Raw genomic sequence first — 22,764 nt, 5'->3', positions numbered from 1 at the left:
GTGCTGTTTCACCAATGTCTTATATAGCTGTAATATGACATTCCAACTCTTGTTCTCATTTCAATGCCATATCTAAATGCAACATTGGCCCAGAGATTCCAAATAATTTTGTCCTATTTTTAATTAATATCAGTGACATGCATTTCACACCTTTATCTCAACTTGACTTTCCGAATTTGTCCTGGCCAGCCTGTTAACTTGCAACCTTCATAAACCTGACCTCATCCATTCAGCCTACACAGCTCTCTGGGATATAGAATTCCAAAGCTTCACAACTCTCTGAGAGAAGAAATTTCTCTTCATATCAGTCTTCAATGGGCAACCCTTTATCCTGAAATAAGTTCTAGATGCCCCAATCAGGGGAAACATTTTCTTACCGCCTCAGAATCTTTTGTTTCATGAGACCATGTCTCATCATCGTAAACTCCAGAAAGTAAAAACCCATTCTATTAATCTTTCCTTCCCTGGAATTAACCTAATAAGCCTCTAATGCAAGTATGTCCCTCCATTAAGAGACCAAAACTGTGTGCAGTACCTTATGTTTGGTCTAATCAAGGCCTTGTGCAGCAAGACTTCCCTACCTTTGTGCTCCATTCTTCTTGCAATTATTCCATGCATGGCTTCACCTTCCCTGCCTTTGTAACCTTCTCCAGCTCCACAATGCTCCGTAATTTCTGCTTTCTTCTAACTCTTGTCCTTTTATGGATCCCACATCATTCCACTGATGGCTGCTGTGCTTTTAACTGTCAAGGTGCTAAGCCTCTCCATGTCCTGCCCTCCTTTAAAATGCTCCTTAAAACCTATCTCTGTTCTAATTCTCCTTAGATATCAAGTTTTGTTTAATAAAACGTTTTTGGAACACCTCAAGATGCTTTGCCATCTTAAAGCTGCTCTATGTTGTGAAATCAGGAAACAAATAGGATGTTAATACTTTCAATTAGTATTTTTGTCCGAGCTGCTTCTCATTTTTCAATGATACCCCACCATCTCAAAAAATTCCCCTGCAAGACAATTAACAGGGTTTACAGTGTCTCAAAGGTAATGTAACTTACCAGCAAGGCTCTAGCTGATATAATTCTTGCTAAGAAATGCTAACTAAATAATTGTTTAATGAGAGACATGTTTATTGGGGGCTGCTGCGAAATGAAATTTGATTACTCTTTTAATGCTATGCATCAGGAAATTTGTGTAAGATGGATGCCAATAAAGTATCAATCTCACTGAATATAGAATTCTATATCTATGTGAAAAGCTTAACAATTGACATTATTTTACCACAGGAAAATCTGAAGTTTCAAAATAAACATGAATAAATAATGTGTTTTATACAAAGATTATATTAAAAATGCTAAAAAGTAATTCTCTGGTCTGTGAAATTGTTGTGTAATTATGGTATTCCCAAAACAAAAATAATATCAAATAACATAGGTTATATTATCTATTAGGTTGCTGTTCCAATTATGCTCTGGGCTAGAAGTTACAGCATCAAGGGTCTAAAAATGATATTTCATTCTGGCAACATACAACATCCTGGAAGGTTGGCATGTATTTTTTTTAATAAATGGAATAAATGATTGATTCTGAGAATTGTTTAAGAATTAAGCTCCATATGTTTTGCACAATTATACAATAAATTCCATTAACTGTATAATTTTTAAAATGAACTGACCTATATTCCTCCAACTATATAAGATATACATGAACTCAACTTCTTCAGTACAGTATAATTACCAAACCTGTTCACAGACATTTCATCAATGTATTGATTGTGGCCTTGCTTAGTTTTAAAATATTTGATGATTTCACAAACTTTAACTCAAGTTTTGTTAATCTCTATGCATTGTGTAATGGATATGGATAGCATAATGGATTTTGAGATGAAAGACAACTTTGAATTTCAATAGGTGGTGCATGTTATCCAGAGAGACATTAATACAGATTCAAAATGTGCATAGAGGAGCATCATCCCCATGACTGCTGACCTATATATTCTCCTGATTAAACACCTCAGTTTTAAAGTTATCATCCTCTATTCCAAATCACTCCAGACTTACAACCTCCTAGATATTTACTAGTCTCATTTTGAATCCCTCCGCCACTGGCAATTATGTCTTCAACTAAATTCATAAGCTCTAGATTTCTCTCCCTTAACCTCTCTACCATACTCTCTAATATCTTCTCACATGGCTCAGTATCAAATTTTGTTTGATAATGCTTCTGTAAAGTATCCTGGGATATGATACTATGTTAATGGAGCTAGATAAAAACACATTGTTGACTAATTGCTTGTAGAAGCATTTAAATAATATAAGAAAATTAATGGTCATATTGCAATAACTATTCTCAATTCAACTAAAAGTTGAAATAAGGTAGTTAGCAATGTTCCCATGGCATACACACCTTCACCATTTACACCACAGACAGCAAGAAGTTTTAAGCAGCTGTAAGTTCACTACTAGGCATTTAGTGGGAGCATTCAAAGAATTAGTAAAGTAGATCATTGCCATGGAAATCCTAAGCATTGGAGACAAGTCTGCAGGACTTAGTATGGACTGAGACACGTATGAAGATTAGAATGAATGTATCAGTTACTTTGATTTCAGTAGAAGTACACACCAACAGAGATGTGATCTCTGATCCATGTTAACCCTGGAATAAGATCTGAAGCTAACTGTAGCATCTACATATCCTTAAGTGGCAATTAAAACAATCACTGTAGTAAAATACCATTTCCTTTTATGAACAGTAGTGAAAAATTGTTACTACAACAGAACTTACAGAATCCTGTTTTCAGCATAAGCCTATATATATTGTTGCACCACAGTGTGACTGGTAGCAGCTAGACAGACATTTGTTTCCAATGTCTGACATTGCTATGTGTAAGTCATACGAACATGTATTCCATTCCTAAAGAATTCTGTTGGAAAGCAGCCACAAGTTTAAAAAACGATCCAAATACTGTAACTGCTTCATATCTGGATAGTCTTTTTTTATGGTGTCAATAATTTCCCAATGAGTTATGAGAGGATAAATTCTGCATGTTATTTTCCTAGAAGATGATACAGAAGCCTTTGAGTTCCTGGGAAAGAGCATAAAATAAATTATGTTCTAAAGGAATGAATACAGAAGCGTATATTTAAACGATTAAAGCAATCTTTCTGCAGTAGTTACCATATAGTACAAGCCTAAACCTGTTGGGAGAATAATAGTAATGCATTGTGAACTGTCTAATATTTTCATCAAACCAAACCTAACACTGCTTGCTGAAAAGAGGCTGTAACAACCAGAAAAAACGTTAGTAACACGATACTGTGAAATAAAGAGGGCCATGGAGGGCATTGGCACGCATTTCAAAGAAGAGAAGAAATCTTTGTAACAGCAATAACTCAGGTTGTTTAATACGTTTAAACATTTTAATTTTTGAGCATGATTTACTTGAGAAATATTAGAAATCAAGTACGGGGATAATGAAATTATGTAGTATCTGACTCACTGTTTTAAGATAAGATATCTTTAGTAGTCACATGTACGTCAAATCACACAGTGAAATGCATCTTTTGAGTAGAGTGTTCTAGGGGAAGCCCGCAAGTGTCACCACGCTTCTGGCGCCAACAATAGCATGCCCACAACTTCCTAATTCGTATCTCTTTGGAATGTGGGAGAAAACCAGAGCACCTGGAGGAAACCCATGCAGACACAGGGAGAACGTACAAACTCCTTACAGACAGCGGCTGGAATTGAACCCGGGTCGCTGGCGATGTAATGCGTTATGCTAACCGCTACACTACCGTGCCTGCCCCAATTAAAGAATTCTTCTATTTCTTTCAGCTTGTTCAGATATCTACCAGTAATGCACAATGCAAATCAAAGGTCCTGGGCAATTGATCTTCATCCACACATCTAGCTGGTTATTCAATGATATCATTCGTTTACCATGCACATCAAACACATGAATTGATCTCCTATAATTTTTGACTGGCTGTAAGATATTGAAGCTGATATTTCACTTTTGCATAAATAATTCCCTGGGAGGAATATAAGTAGAGAATTGGGAGGGATGGATAATCCTACAGGAGTTCACTTAATTATCCACAAATAAATTAGGGTTGAAAATAGGAAAGCATCTTTACAGGTGTGTGCTCATTCTCATACAATTTTTCTCAGTGGACTTTACGCAGGCAATTATTTTTGTTTAACCACAAAACAGGAACTTAGTTGCCAGGATCCTGCTGGTGTATGACTCCCATGCTGACCCATGCTATTCCTCAGATTGTAAAACATATTCCTTTTCTCATGTATAATATCAGCTAAAATCTTGCTAGCATTGCACCTTGTTATCTCCATTGCTCTTCAAACTGCTTGTTTTATAGTCCTGGGCCATTCCATACTACAGATGTACTTATTGTGCTATATGTAACCCTTGTAGGACAACTGTCCTGGTTAGACAATGATTTTATTCATTTGCATTACATGTAGTCCGGCTGTCTGTTCTGTGCTGGATCAATACTAATGTAACAGATTTTAAAAATTGAATAAGGTTACTTGGAAATGATAGTGAGTTAAAAAACTAAGGAATTGCAATTAACACTTACTTAATGCACTCTTAGTGAAGCAAGTATAAATTAGACCCTCAGGAAAAAAATACCTTATTAGTACATAAATGGTTGTAGTTGGATATTCTCCTCATAGATCTTTAAACTGACACCTATAAGAGATCAAAAGATGAATCAAAAGGAAGAATAAATAAATAGTTAAATACAAGAATGATAACAAAATCTGAATATAACTGGCAAAATAAGTGAACTCCTTAATCTCATAATAACATTATACTCAGAGAATAATCAATAGTGTGATGTCATTTTTCCACAGAATTAGTTCTGCAGCTAGGTGCTTTGTATTTCAGAATTACAGTTAAATTAATCTTTTTACCTAATGCAAGGGGCATTGGTTAAATTTGCTCCATTATCAATTACTAATATTGATTCAAAACTATTGCTTTCCCTAAGTTATTTCAAATACGGCAGTTTTTGGTTACATCTTTTCCAGCTGCAAGTTTGAAAAATATGATCAAACAGTTTTACAGCTAATGAGTCAGTCTACTCCCTTCTGACTCAACTAGCCTATGGCCATTTCTATCTTACCTGAGGCCTTGGCAAGCCAAATCTAATACTTGAATTCATGTGTAGCACTGTCCATCAAGATGTAACAGAGCAATACCTAATCTAAGATTTTTTGCTTACAGGGGATAATTAAAAAGTACATCTTGGTTTACGCAGTTTTGACTGTGTAATTCTGATGTGATCAACATTCAACCTTTAAGAAAGAGAAGGGTCCTAGTGTGAAGAAATGTGAAAAACTTCCACATACTATTAAGTTTTGAGTTTAGTCAAAGCTGACATGAAAGATTAAAATGAATTTGTAGGGGTGAAGAAGAAAGGTTGAGAAAAGAAACAGCAAGAACAGTCATCCAGTGTATTACCACAGACATGAACAAAATTGTATGTTCTCTGAAAGAGAATGGGCAATTTTTAAAACATTTTTCTATCAATAGTGAACCTTATGAGCAGAAGAGCATATAAGGAAATTTCTCTGCAGCAGTAGTTGAATTTCTGATCAAATATTAGTGCCAAGTTGGAGTAACTTGCTTTCCAGACATTCAAATAGTTAATAAAGATTAAATAGATAAATATACAAGGGATCTACATACATTTCAGCATTGATTTATTGGTAGCACTCAGTTGGTAGGTTCTGGGTTCAAGCGTCACTCCAGATATTTGTGAATTAAAAAAAAAACAGAAAATGCTGGAGATATTCAGCAGGTCAGATAGCATTTGTTGGGGAGAAAGACAGAGCTAACATTTCATAGTGATAATCTTCACAAGATCACAAGACAAGGGAGCAGAAGTAGGCCATTCGGCCCATCAAGTCTGCTCCAAAGAAAAGGGAAAAAAAAAAGAAATGAGAAATTGGGGGGGGGGGCAAAAAAACCCACACTATTCTAACCCCCTTTTCCGGCCTTATCCCCATATCCCTTGATACCTTGACTATTTAGATATCTATCTATCTCTTCCTTAAACGCCTCCAATGATCTGGCCTCCACTGCTGTACCTGGCAAGGAATTCCACAAATTCACCACCCCCTGGCTAAAGAAATTTCTCCTCATCTCTGTTTTAAACCTGTACCCTCTAATTCTAAGATTGTGCCTTCTGGTCCTGGACTCACCCACCAAGGGAAACAGCTTGGCCACATCTACTCTGTCCAGTCCTTTCAACATTTTAAATGTCTCTATGAGGTCCCCTCTCATTCTTCTGTACTCCAGTGAGTACAGTCCAAGAGCCGACAAACGCCCATCATACGTAATCCCTTTCATTCTGGGAATCATCCTCGTAAATCTCCTCTGAACCCTCTCCAACATCAGCACGTCTTTCCTAAGATATGGGGCCCAAAACTGTGCACAGTAATTCCAAATGAGGCCTCACTAGTGCCCCGTAGAGCTTCATCAACACTTCCTTACTTTTATACACTATACCTCTCAAAATGAATGCCAACATAGCATTCGCTTTCTTTACCACCGATCCGACCTGGTGGCTAACCTTTAAGGTATCCTGCACGAGTACCCCCAAGTCCCTTTGTACTTCTGTACTTTGAATTTTCTCTCCTTCTAGACAATAATCTGCCCGTTTATTTCTGTTTCCAAAGTGTACAACTGCACATTTCTCAACATTGAATCTCATCTGTCATTTCCTTGCCCATTCTCCTAAACTATCTAGGTCTCTCTGCAACCTTCCTGTCTCAATACTCTCTACTCCTCCACCTATCTTGGTGTCATCCGCAAACTTAGCCACAAAACCATTTACTCCATCATCCAAATTGTTAATGTACAAGGTAAAAAGAAGCGGCCCCAACACCGACCCCTGCGGAATACCACTAGTAACCGGTAGCCAACCAGAACAAGATCCCTTTATTCCCACCCTTTGCTTCCTGCCAACCAGCCAATGCTCCGCCCATTCTGTTATCCTACCTGTAATTCCATGACCTCTCATCTTATTAAACAGTCTCTTATGTGGCACCTTGTCGAAGTCCTTTTGAAAGTCTAAATACACAACATCTACTGCCTCTCCCTTATCCACCCTACCTGTGATTTCTTCAAAAAACTCCAATAGGTTGGTCAGGCAGGATCTTCCCTTCACAAAACCATGTTGGCTAGGACCTATCTTGCCTTGCACCTCTAGGAATTCCATAACCTCATCCTTGAGGATCGATTCCAATAACTTTCCCACCACTGACGTCAGACTAATAGGTCTGTAATTTCCTTTATGCTGCCTCCCATCTTTCTTCCATGAGAACCTCAACCTGAAACATTAATTTTTGTTTCTTTCTCTACAGATGCTAAGTATTTCCAGCATTTTCTGTTTTTATTTCAAATTTCCAGCATCTGCAATTTTTGCTTTTCGATTTGTGCACGTAATTTAGGTTCCCCATGAGTGATGACCAGTCAAAGTGGCTGTCTTTCAGATGAGGTGTTAAACTGAAGCCCTGTCTGCCCATCTCAGCAATCCCAGAGCATTATTTTAGGTAAAAGCAGTATCTATGTCCTGGCCAATATTTATTACTTAAGCAATGACACTTAAAACAGGTTATTTGGTCAAATCTCCATGTTACTTTGTGAAGCACTGCTGAGCAAAAATGACTGCTATATTTGTCATAACAGTGATTTCATTTCAGAAGTATGTGACAGACTCTGGAATGTTCTCAGGTCAAAATGCACCATATAATTGCGCGTCCTTTCTTTCTGATTCAGGAAGCTTGAATTAAACTTTTAAATGTGTTAATACTTTTGTGTACACAAGAGAGGTGTACTAACTAATATATAAAAGTATTTGTTTTACTTCACTAAATTTGGATGATATTCTTTCCAAGACTTCAGTCAACTCCACTTTAAGCTTAGAATATCTGTTCTGGTGAAAGTCTGAGTTTAAATTTAGCACTGAGGAATATGTGCCCACTTGACCCCACCACATATTCTAGATTCAACCTCAGTTGAATATCAACTTCACAGATTCCTGTCATGGGAAGACAGTGATGAAACACCATATTGCTCCAAGTCTTAAAAGGACGAAGGAACAACAGAAAGAGAAATGCCGCCAAGATCAGTGTTGGAAACAAAATTGAAATGTAGGCTGCATTAGGGTCCATAGTACCCAGATTTACTGGTGAAAAGGTGGAAGTCTGCTTAAAGTCAGGCAAAGGAGGAAGGCATTCTTTGACACAGAGTGTTAGAAAACCACAGGGACATTACAGCAGGAGTGGCAGACAGTCACCAGGGTAGAAAGTAGCAATAAATATGGCAGTTCAATGCTGTAATAAGTTAAAAATCCTTATGAGGATGGCAAGGTAAGAGACTGCTGCATTTTCTGAGAATGCACTCTACTATTTATAACTACCTCTTTCTTGTGCTCTAATTACTGCTAAAGCTCATAAAACTAAATAACTTGTATATCACCAGCCTTCATCTGGAATTGTTCCTTGCATGTGTTCACCCTTCTGAAAGTTTCATACGATAGGCCTGATTTTGGAAAGCCCTATTGGTTGGAAAATTGAACATCCAGACAATTCATGAAAAGCCCTATTTTCAAGTGAGCTACATGAAGGCAAACAATAGGAATATGGTAGACTGAGAGAGAAGTATCCTATTTTTCTGGAATACAGCATAGTTCATCTCAGTTTAATTTTTAAATAGGCTGATTAAAAAAGAACTTCACACTTGTGAATGAGGTTCCATTGGGGCAAGGAATCTCAAGACTACAGTTACTGAATAGACAATAAAATGATTGTCTGATTTTTCTACATTTGTGCAGAGACAGTTCCCATTTTCTGAATGAAAATACAGAGAGGAAAGGGACTAAGAATCATTAGAAAGATGGAATATGTTTTAAATGGTGTGAGATTGAAAGGTTTTGGTGTTCAGAGTGGCTTGTGTTCCTCTTACACAAATCATTTAAAGTCAACTTGCAGGTTCAACAAGAACTTAGTAAAGCAAATAATATATTGGCCTTTATTGTAAGAGGATTTGAGTACAAGAGATGTCTTGCAGCAATTATATACAGCCCTGGTGAAACTGCATCTTGAATATTGTGTACATTTGGGGTCTAAGGTAGGATATACTTGCAATTGACGGAGTGTTCACCTGACCCTGGGATCAAGCAGCCTGTACTGTTGTTTTGATGAATATGAAGTGATCTCATTGAAACATACAAAATTTTTAAAGGGATTGATAGGCAGATTCAGAGTGAGGCAATTGTTAAGAATGTTATTTTTTAGAACCATCAACTGGAAGACTTTAAGCTGTTCTTTTTCGAACACAAGCCAGAAAATGGCTGATCTTCTCCTCCGGCTGCAGGAACATGAAATCCAGCCAGCACTAGACAAACATATGACAAATGATCTGAAATAAACACGTGGGAGAAACTGGAAACACTCAGCAAGTTAGGCAGCATAAGTGGAATGAAAAAGTTCAAGCACCTGAAACATTAACTCTGTTCCTCTTTTCACTGATGCTGCCTGGCCTGCTACCTGTTTCCAGCTTATTATGTTTTTATTTCAAATTTCCTTCAGCTGAGGTTTTTCTGTGCTCCAATGAATTACATCTGGGAATCCAGGTCAGCTAGGATCACCTATAGTGGAAATGGCTTCCAGGTGTTTTCCAACTGAGTCACACCTAGGTGGGAGGAGGAGGAGAAGGAGGAGGAAGAGTGGTGAGCAGTAAAATCAGCTGATATAATCTTGAAAACTCTTCAATGTTGATTTTTATTTATCTCCATAGAAGACTCAGTTTGCTGGATAATACTCTTTAAACTTGCTGTTCTGGTTTGCTGCTCACTTTGGCATTAGCCCTCAAAAAAAGTATAATCTACTTACAAATGTAATCTGTAAATGAGTTGAGAAAATAGTCAAGAATTGTCGGTGCAATAACTCCTGAGATGCTTTGGTTAAACCTAAACCTAAATTTGGGGACTTGTAAGGAAATAAACACTAAGTGATAATGTGTTGCAGGCATTCAACCAAACTACATGTTGAGAAATCCTTTCTACTTGATGTATAAAAAGCATATATGGCCATGTGAGTGCCATCAGTGACATCTTAGATTTGGGGAATTCTGCACTTGGTACAATGTTGCCCTGATATACTGTTAATATATGTCTATGTCAAAGTGACGTGTATCTTGGAAGAGAAGATGGAAGTAGTGGTATTCCCATTGTGGCCAAAAAACCCCAAAGATAAATAGGAATTCACAGTGGAAGGCCCATTTCCTGAAATATTCAATAGTGTAGGGCTTATTCTTCAAAAAATATAGGTGACAATTTGCTTCCAATGTGATTGGAGAGCCATGCTTAACTGTGGCATGTTTTTGCCCAATTCTCTTCATCTTCCATCCATTCCATTCCCCCAATCCCACCACAAGCACCTTTTGCATTGTTTACTAATTTTTAAGTATCATGCCTCATGCGAACTTTAAAATAACACCCATGTCCAGGTCCTTAATACATATCAAAAGGAGCAGTGGCCCTTTTCTTGAATGCTGGGGAACACTCTTCCTTTGTGAGAAAAATGCAGTTGTTCATCCTTACTCCCTGCTCTCCATCCATCAGCCTTGCCATAATCATTAGTTAATTTTGTTAACATCTCTATCACTGAGCTAACTTATCAAATGCCTTTTGTAAATCGATATATAGTACGCTAACCACACTGTTACTTACATTCTTATTTTTGACAACTCTGAAGTGACAATAGAAGTTACAATTTGAAACCAGCAGCTCCCAAAGCTATGCAAATCTGGTACATTTTTGTATGAGGATTTTTGATTCTTTTATAGAAACACTTTTAAATAAACAGCCCAAAGAATCCCAGCCTGGAAACATATTGAAGTCCATTTTTACATAAAGGCACTGTCATAAAATGTTCCACAGAATCTTTCAATAAGTAAATAACCCTCAGTGAGTTGGTTATTTTATAGCCCAGGATGCTTTGAACAGGAGAATTGATAAAAGAGATCCTTTTTCCCTACAAAGGGAGATTTTTCTGGATTTACATGTCATGATATAGAATCATTTGGTCAAATAGATATCATAAAATTATATGGATTGGAGTGCATTCTTATTAAAAAAAAACCCACTAAATTTGACTCATTAATTTTAGTCTCATGAACCAAATGCACATACTTCAATGCCTGATTTTCAAACTCGTGCTCCTGTTGAATGCAAACTCCTTTGCGTCTCAAGTACAAAAGTTGCTTAGTCACTGTTACAATCCCAGGTTCTTCTGTGAGTTACGGAAATAAAAACAGGATAAAGCCATTGGGCCCCTTGTGCCTGCTCCACCATTCAGTAAAATCATGGTGATATTTTACTCAGACACAAAAAATTCTGCAGATGTTGGAATTTGGAGCAATATATACAAAGTGCTGGAGGAACTCAGCAGGTCAGGCAGCATCCACGGAGGGAAATAAACAGTCAACATTTCGGGCCTAGACTCTTCAACAGAACTGGAAAGGAAGAGGGCAGAAGCCGGAATAAGGTGGTGGGGGAAGGGGGAGAAGCACATGAAGGCAAGGGATAGGTGAGTTCAGGTGATAGGTGAGTCCGGGTGAAAGCTGGATGAGGAAGTGGGGGGGGGGGGGGGGAAGATGTAATAAGCTGAAAGGTGATAGAAGAGGCAAAGGCCTGAAGGAGGAGGAATCCGGTAGGAGAGGGCAATGGACCATGGAATAAAGGATGGAGGAGGGGAGGAGAGGAGGTGGGCAGGGGGTGGAGAAAAAGAAGGGGTGGGGTTACCAGAAGTTAGAGAAATCAATGTTGAGGCCATCAGGTTGGAGACCTGGCTGAATATGTTGACAAGATGGCTGACTTAAGTTTCTTTTTGAGTTCTGGTTACACAGGTAGACCTGTCTGACAGGATTTACTTGAAATGTGGTAGTTTCCAGTAAATCACTATCAGTGGTCTTGTCTTATATGGAGTTGTGATTCAAGTAGGGGAAATAAGGGAGACCCTGAACGGTATAATAGCAAGCCTTTTCAAGGGATTTTTTTTGGAGCTTCTCCGTGGGCTAGATCGCAACCAGTGCCTGGCGCCCTTGATACCCCTTCACGTCTCATCAAACTGTTGGGACTCCCTGGCAGCTAAAGACTGAGTGGTTATGAATACACAAGCAGCGCTGCTAATTGTTAATTGCTGATAAGTATTACTATGAATTGCATGCAACCTTAAGCTTGATTTATTAGTGGAGAATCAAATAAAAAAGTCTGTTTTGTTCTTTTAGCCGAGTTAGATTAGATTTGTAGCTGTAGTTACAAAAGTTAAATTAGATCTGTAGCTTAGAGTTAAACAAAATTACTTGAGTTACTAATTTCTTTGTTATTTTAGTTAAGAGCTAAATAAAGTTACTTAATCAAACTATTTGTGTAGTTGTGTCTTTCATTGCCAATTCAGTTGCTCGAGGGGAATCAAAAGAAACCTGAGCTCTGTTTTGAGACTCCACCTGAAAAACTGTTCCTTCCTCTATACTTGCTCCCTGACCTGCTGAGGAATTTCAGCATTTTATGCAAAATATTAAACAGATATTTAAATCTGACAGAAAACACAAGTTGTGAAGGCCAATATCCTCAATAGGACCAGTCTTCTAAAAGAGAATGATGGGAACTATCAGGGAATCAACACCAAAGAACCATCTGGACCCTCAAAGAAAACAAAGAAGGAGAAATTAGCTTCATTGTTTAGAATGCCAGGTGTGGTTGCTGTGTGTTGCCTGCATGATCCAGAATGTTCATTGGCTGCATGTGTCAACAAGAAACCTAATATTGTGGGAAATTAAAGCTGTTTAAAGGCATTTTGTACATATTAAGGGAAAGGTGCATTGTGCTTGCAAGGAGTGGTAGTTATTTAAAGGTGTATCTGATTTCCAATGCAGCACATACTGATACATTGGGACAGACCTTCCAGATCTGGTCCAGTGAAGTATGACAATGTAAACAACAGGGGCAGTAATTCCAGGCAAAGGACCTGGTCCATCCCAACCTAGCCATTCTATCTTATTAAGAAGTCCCCAACTATGTTTACTCACCCAACAGCTTACTGCTGTTACTACTTCTGTAGTGTGTCTACCCACAGTCCCAGCCCATGGTGGCAAATAGGTCAAAGAAAGGCTACTGTCCATAATGGATGGCTATGTGTAGCTCCAGGCTTTGTTGCCCTGCTGCAATCTGTTCCACCAAGTTTGATCTGCGAAGCAGCAGTCTGGAGTAGCTAGCTGCACTGAACAGTCAAGTCATTGCTGGAGAATCAGTATAGGAAGGGAAGATGAAGACATCCTGAGAAAGGGCAACACATTCTAGTGCTACAGTCAAATACTTCTGGTAAGAAGTTGTCAATGAAGTCTCTGTAACAACTTAAGTGCAGTCTGTGAATGCCTGCATTTGGGGAAGCCTGTTAAGCTGGCAAATGCCCATGTCCACTCTGCCAGCTCCTAGGGATTGAAGGAAAGTTAACAAAGTTTCCTCTCCTTGAGTAAGGAGTTTGGGTGACATGCAGCTGTGAGCAGGAAACTGTGGCAAAGATCAGCAGCCTAGAATAGCCTTAAGGCTGAAAGCTGAAAGTATCTGTGACCCTGACCTCCATGGTCAAAGCAGCAAAGGCACAGATGTGAGGTTGTAATTGAGGTCATGGAAGGTCAGAGATCTTAGTGAGGACAAAGAATGCACTTTAACATTTGACTTTTTAAGTAAAATGTTTTCAGAGGAAACAGACTTTGTTAAAGCCAGCTGATCTGTGAGCAAACATGAATGTCATACATTTTTAGAGCATAAAGTTGAAAATCTTGTTGCAGATAGATGTTGCATAACTAGCGACATCATTTAGCAGAACTGGAAGAATAGTTCTTGGGAGAATTAAGATCCCACCAAGAAATGAGGAGATACATTTCCTAGGGTCACCAAGAGGGTGTGCCAAATTGCTTTACTCTGGGTTAAATTGATTTTCAACAGCATAGCACCGATTTTTTTGAACCATGTGAACAAATTTCTAGTTCCTTTTCATTTTTTTAAATACTGCTTCTTCTTCAATTATCCTTGTTTTTTTTCTGTCTTTTGTTTTTTTAAACAATTCTGTGGGGTTACTGATAAAACAACATACCACATTCATCACTATCTGTACCACTTTAGGCTGCCAATAGTCAAAACTACAGGTATATTTAAAAATCACCACATGTCCCTTAAATTCTAAGCCATACCTTTTAGAAGACTCTGGATGTTGTTTTGACTTAATTTGATAATATTAAGCAGGGAAAATCAGAACAGTTATTATTAGGCATCACTCCTAATTTTTCATCCTATTGAAATCATTTGAAGTCATACTGCAGGCAAATTATGGGTGAGCTGAATTTGTCAATAATTATGTCAACTACTTCAAATCTCTTTATTTCAGATATGACAAATGCTTTTTTTAAATCTTTTCTAAGTCTAACAAAACAAATGGCATATTTTAATGGCAATGACATTAAAAACTGCTGCAGCAGGACCTGCTTTAGCGCTAACAGACCCAAAACTGCCCACCATTACCTCTCTGCCTTTGGTCTCCTACATGGTTACAAGAAAGCTCATTGTAAGGTTAAGGAACTGCATCTCATCTTTTGATCTAGCACATTACAGCCTTCAGGTCTCAACATGGAATTGTATCTTGTACTTATAGCATTCATCTTTTTTTTTCTTTCTGTTCTTCTGGCATACAGATTTCACTTCCATTTACACCTCCTTTAGAAAATATCTTTTGTTATTCACTTGCCTTTCCTACCACCAATTTTGTCACTAAATTTCTCCTGGTCTCCACCCCATCACCAACCTACCACTTTGTTCTTTCTGGTCCCCCCCCGTGTTGACCTCCTGCTCAAATTACTAGAAAAATGAAGCAAATTCCAATATCCTGGAGAGGTTTCAATATCTTGTTGCCCTTTTAAGAACAATTTATTATAGGAGAATTTATTTTATTTAAGAACAAACAATCTTCCCATTGTACATGTTGAATATAGTCAGCGGAGGGGAAATCCTTCAGCATAAATAATTTGTGGGATGAATCATTATTTTTCTTGTCCTAATGAAGTTATAAATTGTAATGTTGCTTGGTAGAAATGGTGCAAATTTCAAACAATTAGAAGATATGCAGATATTTATTCTTTCTATAACTTGCAACTTGATATCACTGAACTAGAAAACCACTTTGCAGTAGCTTCTGGTTGTGAGGCACCGGCTGCAGGAAATGGATTGATTTCTCAAAATTCCTTTTACATTAGACACCTAAAGGTGGACTGGAGTTATGGGTGGAGGGGGAGAAAAATTGCATTATTACTTTGATTTGGGCTAGGTTTGAATACAGTTAACAGAAATGAATGGTCCCCACTGAAAGCAGTGCTTTAGTTGTTGATGTAACTAACAATTCGAAGTGCATGCTAAAGGAAAGCAAGGATATTAAATTGGATGATTTATGTACTTATTCACTATTCTTGTGATTTACCTCACTGTTTTAAGCAATATCGAAAATGTTTATATAATAAACATACGATTAAAACAAGATAAATAAATCTAAGAGGTATTTCAAAAATGTAGCTTTTGTTGCATTCAGTCTGGCTGCTAGTTTTTTTTATTCTTTTTTTAAGATGCATTTGTAGTTGAAAGATCAAAAAATTTCAGTGAAGATTTTCTTCAGTGGACATGACTCTTCTGTAAAAAAAAATTGCATCATGTATTCATTTTATTTTAGTCTTTTTTTAGTCTTTTTCAGTTCTTTTCTTACCTAGAGAATTATAATGAGATGGCATGAATGAGATCTACTGGGAAACCACTGGACCTTGAGACTGGAAATAAGGAAATGATTGATGGTATGAAATTACCATGAAAGTACAATCAGCTTTAGATTATAAAAAAGAATTATTAAGTTGGCAAAGAGATACTCTTCAATTTGTCATCCAACTGGGTATATAGAAAAAGTCTAGCATAAGACAACTTACATGGCTTCTGACTTTTTTGCTAGATGTAAAACAGAATCTAAGGCAGACATGGTTTCTGTTACATTTTATGTAATTGATGCCTTAAAAGCTGTTTTATTATCAGGAATTTGCAAGCCTTCAGCTATCAATCTTGAAACAAAAAAAAACTCAAATGAATTCTTTGAACTGAAACTTTTGTGAAAAATATGACATTCTTGACTGCAACTTTGTAAATCATTGTAATCAAATTCTATTGCTTTTCAAATATGCATTTCAATATAAAATCTTGCTAAAATAGTTCAAGCTTAAAATGTTAATAAATAAAATGTAAAAAACAATTAACTCTTTTGAAGTGCACTCATTGCATAATGTTGGATGTGAATGTAAATATTTTGGCACTTTGTTTCTTTTGCTTTGGAATGAATTATTAAGGTTAATTTCAACTAATCGTGGATTTCAATTAGATTCATGAATCCCAACACGACAATAAAAAGATATTAGAAATAGATCTAACAACCTATCCACTAAAATGATTTATTTAATTAATATTGCATCCAAAAATACATGAAATATGAAACATGAGCAAGCGCTGAAAGTACTTTGCAAATAAACTCAATAAACATAACTTACTTTAATCAATCCGTTCACCATTTAAATAAACCATAATTAATTCAAATGATTCCAGAGTGTGATCAATCAAATTACTATTGTATTGTATAAGACACAAGTTAATCAGAATTAATAAGTATGAAATGATTTGTTTACTATGTTATTATTAATATGATAATTATAAATTTATATGAATACCAGCCTCATTCAATTTGATTCCAGCACTGATACATCTACCCCTTCCCTTTCAGCATTACAAAGGAGCTATTTCCTTCACAACTCCCTGGTCCACTCATCTGTCTGCACTAACCACAGCACTTTAGCACACAACCATGGAAATGTAGCTCCTGCCCTTTTACCTTTCCACCATCCAAGAACCCAAACATAATTAGAAGAAATAGCATTTGCTCTACATTGGAGAAACCAAATGCAGATTGGATGACTGAACAGTCCACAAGGACAACACTACCCTTCCAGTCATGTGTCACTTTAAGTTTCCATACCACTTCCACCTTAACCGCTCCTGTCTTTGGACACCTATATTGCTCCAGCAGTGAACAATTTAAGCTTGAGGAAGAGCATCTCTTTTTCTGTATGACTGCACTGCAGACCTCAAGACTTAAAAATGAATTGAACAATTTTGGATAACCACCTTTTATTTCTCTCCACAGGCTGCACCTTTCTGTTTCATTTTTGTTTCTCCTGTTTCTAAGTAATTGTTACAGTGACAACTTTGGTCTCCAGCCTATCGTAATCATAATCAGAATGCAACTTCGATTTGACAGCAGTACTAAATAAGACTCATACACACTTATTTTGCTTGAAAGTGTGTTCCTTCTGACTACTGCCATTGTAATGTTTTTAACTCAACTGCTCCAATTTAAACTTGGTTGAACAAACCTGAAGTATGTTCTGTTCATCAAGAGTTATGCAGAAACATGCCCGGTGGTTGTGTGCAGAAATTAGCCAAGTGATGTTTTGTGCTGAAATGTGAATATCCCAGCAACACTTGCTTTTTAAGAGCTTATTTTAATATATCTCTGTCCTCATTGAAGCCTGATGATATGAAGGAATAAAAGTATGTTTAGTACTGTTGCACCTCATAAATTATGCAGAGTAGATTGAAACTGGGAGGTGTGGAATCTGTAGGTTCTTTTCCGTGTTAGTGTTTAGTAAGGCAAGTAAACAAGGATAGAGCTTCTAAACAATTATACTTAATTAATGGTAAACAATACTTACTTGACAGCAGAGGCGCACAGAACAATGTATAAAAAATTATACCAAATAGCACACATAGTTCGTAAAGACGTACATACTAGAGGCCATCAGCAGAAAAAAGCTCTTCAGATAAACCTCAGCAATTCACACATTAACTCATGAATGGCTCACTCAGTAGTGGTATTTGAATCCATGTGCTTCATTCTATTCCTCTCAGTGACTATTGATCTGTACCAGGAAATTGCCATTCCCTTTTCCACAGAAATCTACATGTACTCACTGAAAATATCTAGTAAGCCATGACCATGATTACAAAAGAGTGTTGTTAATGATTGCAGTTGACAGTGCAAACAGAGTCATTGAACCAAGCTTTCTGCAATTGCCTGCCCATCCCCAGACACTTTCCCGTGCAACCGTAGGAGGTGTAATACCTGTCCCTGCACCTCCTCCCTCACCTCCACCCAGCAACCTAAACAGCTCTTCCAGGTGAAACAGAGATTCACAGGCACCTCCTCCGACCTCATCTATTGCATTCGGTGCTCTCAATGTGGCCAAGCGCATCGGGGAGATCATGGACACACTAGGTGACCGCTTTGCCGAACACCTGCGCAGTCTGCAATGGCCATCTGGAGCTCCCGGATGCCAGTTATTTTCATTCGCCTTCCCATTCTCACACCGGCCTGTCTGTCCTCAGCCTCCTCCACTACCAGGGTGAGGAGAAACTCAAACTAGCAGAACAGCACCTCATTTTCCACCTGTGTAGTCTATAACCAAATGGCATGAACATTCAAATTCTCCATTTTCAGGTAACATACTGCCCCCCCCCCCCCCCATCTACCCAGGACCTCTTATGCACATCCTTCTTTTCAACCCCCTCTCACCCAGTTTCTTTCCCTTCCTCCATCTCATCTGTCTGCCCATCACCCACACACTGCTCCCACTGGATTCCCCATCTTCTCCCCCCACTGTTCCCATCTTCCCACCATCCCTCCCTCATCTGGTTCCACTCTTCCTTACTTATCAGATTGCACAATGTGCAGCACCTCGTTTTCTCCATTTATTACCTCCCAGCTTCTGTCACTATCCCCACCCTTCCCTTACCCACCTGCCAATCAACCCCTCCTCATCTGGATCACTTGCCAGCTCTTCCTTTTTCCTCCCCCTCACCTCTCTTATACTGGCTATCTCCCCTCTGCTCTTTCAGTCCATACAAGGGGTCTTGACCCGAAATGTTGACTGTCCATTTCCCTCCACAGATGCTGCCTGAACTGTTGAGTTTCTCCAACAGCTCATTTTTGCTCCAGATTCCAGCATTCTTTATAGGATGTAAGTCTAGTCTTGGCTCGTAACGGAGAGCTTTACATTTGGCCTGGAGCAAAAATGTACATTGGAGTCAAAATGGTCACCTTCATACATATCCAACAATACAAATTTAAGCATCATTGATGAAAATGTTGCTCCAATCTAGTTTTCAGGGTCTCAGCCTGTCCTTCCTCATTAAAGTTAGCCTGTTTTCATAGGTTAATACAATCGTGGGCAGCTACACTCAGTGTGCGTGGTTGTCCATTTGCCCCAAAGTTTGTAAAAATCAGACCAGACTAAGTTTTCACTGCTAATGTCAACTTTATTAGGCTTATTTTGCTAGAGTTAGTATCTTGATTCATTCATGCACAGTCTGCAGAAGTATCAGTTTGCACATAAATGGATTGGTTGTTAATCGACAGCTTTACTTGAAAGTGTCTCTGTTTTCTGCCATTACTGATTGTGTACAATCCCAGTTCATCATTGTTTGAATGAACTTCTGAGGTATGAAGTCCCTCTTTCTGTTGTTGTTTCATATTGCCACTGAAATTGTTTTTGTGGCTTGTCTCAGCAGGCCATTGAAATGTGACCTTTCTTTTGGCAACTGAAATACTTGGCTATTCTAAGTTGTTAAAAGTATAGTGAATGGCAGGCACTGAAACAATAGCAATTGACTGAATTGATCTCACCAGCATACTTTGGACTCTGTATCATTGTCTTGGACTTTGTTTTGGTCCACTGACTGTGGACTGCAGTCTTTTTGTTTGTATAGTCAATGCAATGCTCTAGCTTTCCTGGATGCCATTTCCATTGATGTAGTGATTTTAAATTTGCAAGTATTTATCTTTTATTCAATGAGCTGATTAGTAGTACTAGTTAGTATCTGCTATAGATTTGTATTAAAGTGTGTTTATATTCCAAAGACATACAGGTTAGTAGGTTAACATGGGTGTAATTGGGCAGCGTGGGCTCGTTGAGCCAGAAGGATCTGTTACCATGTTGTATAAATGACGTCTAAAAAAAAGTCAGATGATGTATGCTCAACAACTTGGATTGAATCTATTCACCTACCAGCCCGCACACAAACCTATAGGTAAGGTACTACCTAAAAAGGCACCAAAATTGTAATGTACCCACTAATTAGAAGGTAACTCCTTTAAGGGTGATCAGGACAGAGGGCATCAGTAAGTTAATAGCCAGGCCATGAAGGAGTGTCAGAAGGAAGTGGGTTTTTGGACAAAAGGCAATGGAAAATTGGAACCTTCTCCTACAAAATGCTGTTGGGTCTAGGCTAACTAAAAATTAAAATTGGATTGAATATTTTTTATTAGGTAAGTGTTTTGAGGGATATGGAACCAAGGTAGGTCCAGATTAGCCATGGTTTTATGGAATGACAGATCAGACCTGAGGGACTGAATACCAACGCCTGTGACGTTAGATTCCAAATTGCAATAAAGTAGGAGGCATACTTATACTGGTACTGTGGGGCATCAAAACCACTTAACTGCAAAATCTAATCAGACATTAGAAGACCCTGTCTGCAACTTAGGTTGGTGGCTCTTGATATGGTGTCCGATGATTTGGAATTAAGTTCTAAAGTCAAAATGGGAAATATGAGCAGGATCGAAAATAATCATGTGAAGAAGTAAGGTTCAGGAATATGTAAAAAACTTTTAATGGATCACTTGAAGATTATTCCTGGTTTTGCCTGGGATAGTTTGGTCAATAAAGTCATTTTCAACATTGAAGATGGTGCCAGAGTTTGGGAATTTCAAAAGTATACTCCATGCAGCCACCTAGTGCCCACTGCCTGCAACTACATTTACAATTAATAAAGTAACATTGAATGGAAAATGTTGACAGCAGCGTGCTCCCAAAATTTATGAAAATATCAAGTAAGTTTTGGGAACAAATCTGTTACTCATCTCTCATGGTGATGCACACTCAGATAAGGCAAGATTAGAGTGATAACTGAACCCATAGAAAGAAAATGAGGCAGATTGTAGAGAAAACAGTGGGGAGAAGGATCAAGGACAGTGAATAAAATAGATAAGGTGAGGGAAGAAGCAGGGATGGAATAAAGAGAGTGCAGGGGGTGGTGAGAGGATGGACCGTTGGGAAAATGCACTGGGAAAAAAAGGCAGTGGTAGGAATTAGGCATAATGGAGGGTGAAGAGAGCATTTGGCTAGAGCCAGGAGCGGCAATACAACTTGGTGAAGTAACTGCAACTGCTAGCGCAGACTAACAGAGGGACTGAATGATTAATTAACTAATTAGCCATCTGGAGCTTCTGACAACTCCGAATGGTCCACACCATTGAGGTTCATTTGGAGAGGGATGTCAAGATTGTAAAGCACGATGGCATTCTAAAGTAAGTACCATTTTTACCTTGCCTTTACCTACCAATAAATGATATGGTTGCTCTCAAAAATTTAGGCTTCTCCACAGTGATAAAACCTATAGCTGCATGTTGTCTGATCTGTTAATTCCCATTAGTACATGGATGGTCACATTAGGTGGCACCTATTGTTTTCAGACTCTCAGGTAACTCTACACTTACAGTTCCTTTGGAATCCTCAGACCATTCCCCATTTCAGATAGAGGTGGTAGATGGAGTAACAAATAAATAATAAATACACTTTAACACAAATATATAGCAGATACTAACTAGTACTAGTAATCAGCTCATTGAATAAAAATAAATACTTGCAATTTATCTGTTAAGGTATTCCAGGCTGGGTGCTGGAAAGGGATATGCTGACTACAGTTTAAATCAGGTGAGCCTTCAGCAGCTTGCCTTCTGGTGTTACTAGCATCCAGCGTAAGAGATCAAGAAAAGAAGGATTTCTGTTAAATAATGGATAAGAGTATGCCTTAAGGAGTCTCCTCTCTTCCATCTTAGTTCCAACAAAAAATTGGGAAAATTCCAGAGCAAAATATTGCTTTTAATATGTTGTGATGGAGTCTAAGCAATTTCAAAAGTAAAGCTAACACTAAAGCTAGACAAAAAACCCTACTCTAACTTCAGAGTGATAAAGTCTGAAAACAGCAACTACATTGCCAATCAATTTAAGATACACTAGTTTTGCACTGGTGGTTGATGACCAGATCCTCTCAGTTCATGATCATGTCTCTCTGCAGCAGCTGCAGACACCTGTTTTGAACAGTGCATGCATTTTTTCTGCTACCTCTTCAAACTTCAGCACATCTGGTTGGAGCAGGAACAATTGCCATCTTCCTGTGGTAAAGCCTTCCCAGACCCCTTGTCCTGACATGCCCATAAAGATGTTCCCTCCAACAGCATGAACTATGATTTGCATGAGGGCAGTTGTCCCTGACGTGAGTGAAGACCAGTATCATGGCTTGTTCTATGCAATCATAGTTTGCCAAATTAGCAACGATAGGTTCCAGCAACTGGTGCAGACATTGCTATGCCACCAGATAACTTCTTTGTCCCTGACCATTTAGGTGCTCCTACAGAAAGCCGTGATGCATTTTAGTAAAAATTTAATTTATATGACAACTTTGGGAAGAAAAATCACTTGGCATGCTAGAAAAGCATAATAAGACAAAAATAGAAGCCAAGCAGAAGAAAGACTTGTTT

General features: G+C 38.1%; 1 long non-coding RNA gene across 1 annotated transcript in view; it reads right to left on the bottom strand.

Moving 5' to 3' along the window:
* LOC127567386 (uncharacterized) overlaps window positions 1–18,003 on the bottom strand; it is a 37,431-nt gene extending 19,428 nt beyond the window's left edge. The window contains exons 1-2 of the long non-coding RNA XR_007955868.1: window positions 17,879–18,003; window positions 4,646–4,705 (exon numbers count right to left, since the gene is read on the bottom strand). This is a non-coding gene — a long non-coding RNA (uncharacterized LOC127567386). The remainder of the gene's footprint in view (window positions 1–4,645; window positions 4,706–17,878) is intronic.
* Between the last annotated feature and the right edge of the window lie 4,761 nt (window positions 18,004–22,764).

Source organism: Pristis pectinata, chromosome 2, assembly GCF_009764475.1.
Source record: "Pristis pectinata isolate sPriPec2 chromosome 2, sPriPec2.1.pri, whole genome shotgun sequence".
Lineage (NCBI taxonomy): Eukaryota > Metazoa > Chordata > Chondrichthyes > Rhinopristiformes > Pristidae > Pristis > Pristis pectinata.
This window is presented reverse-complemented; position numbering and strand designations above follow the sequence as displayed.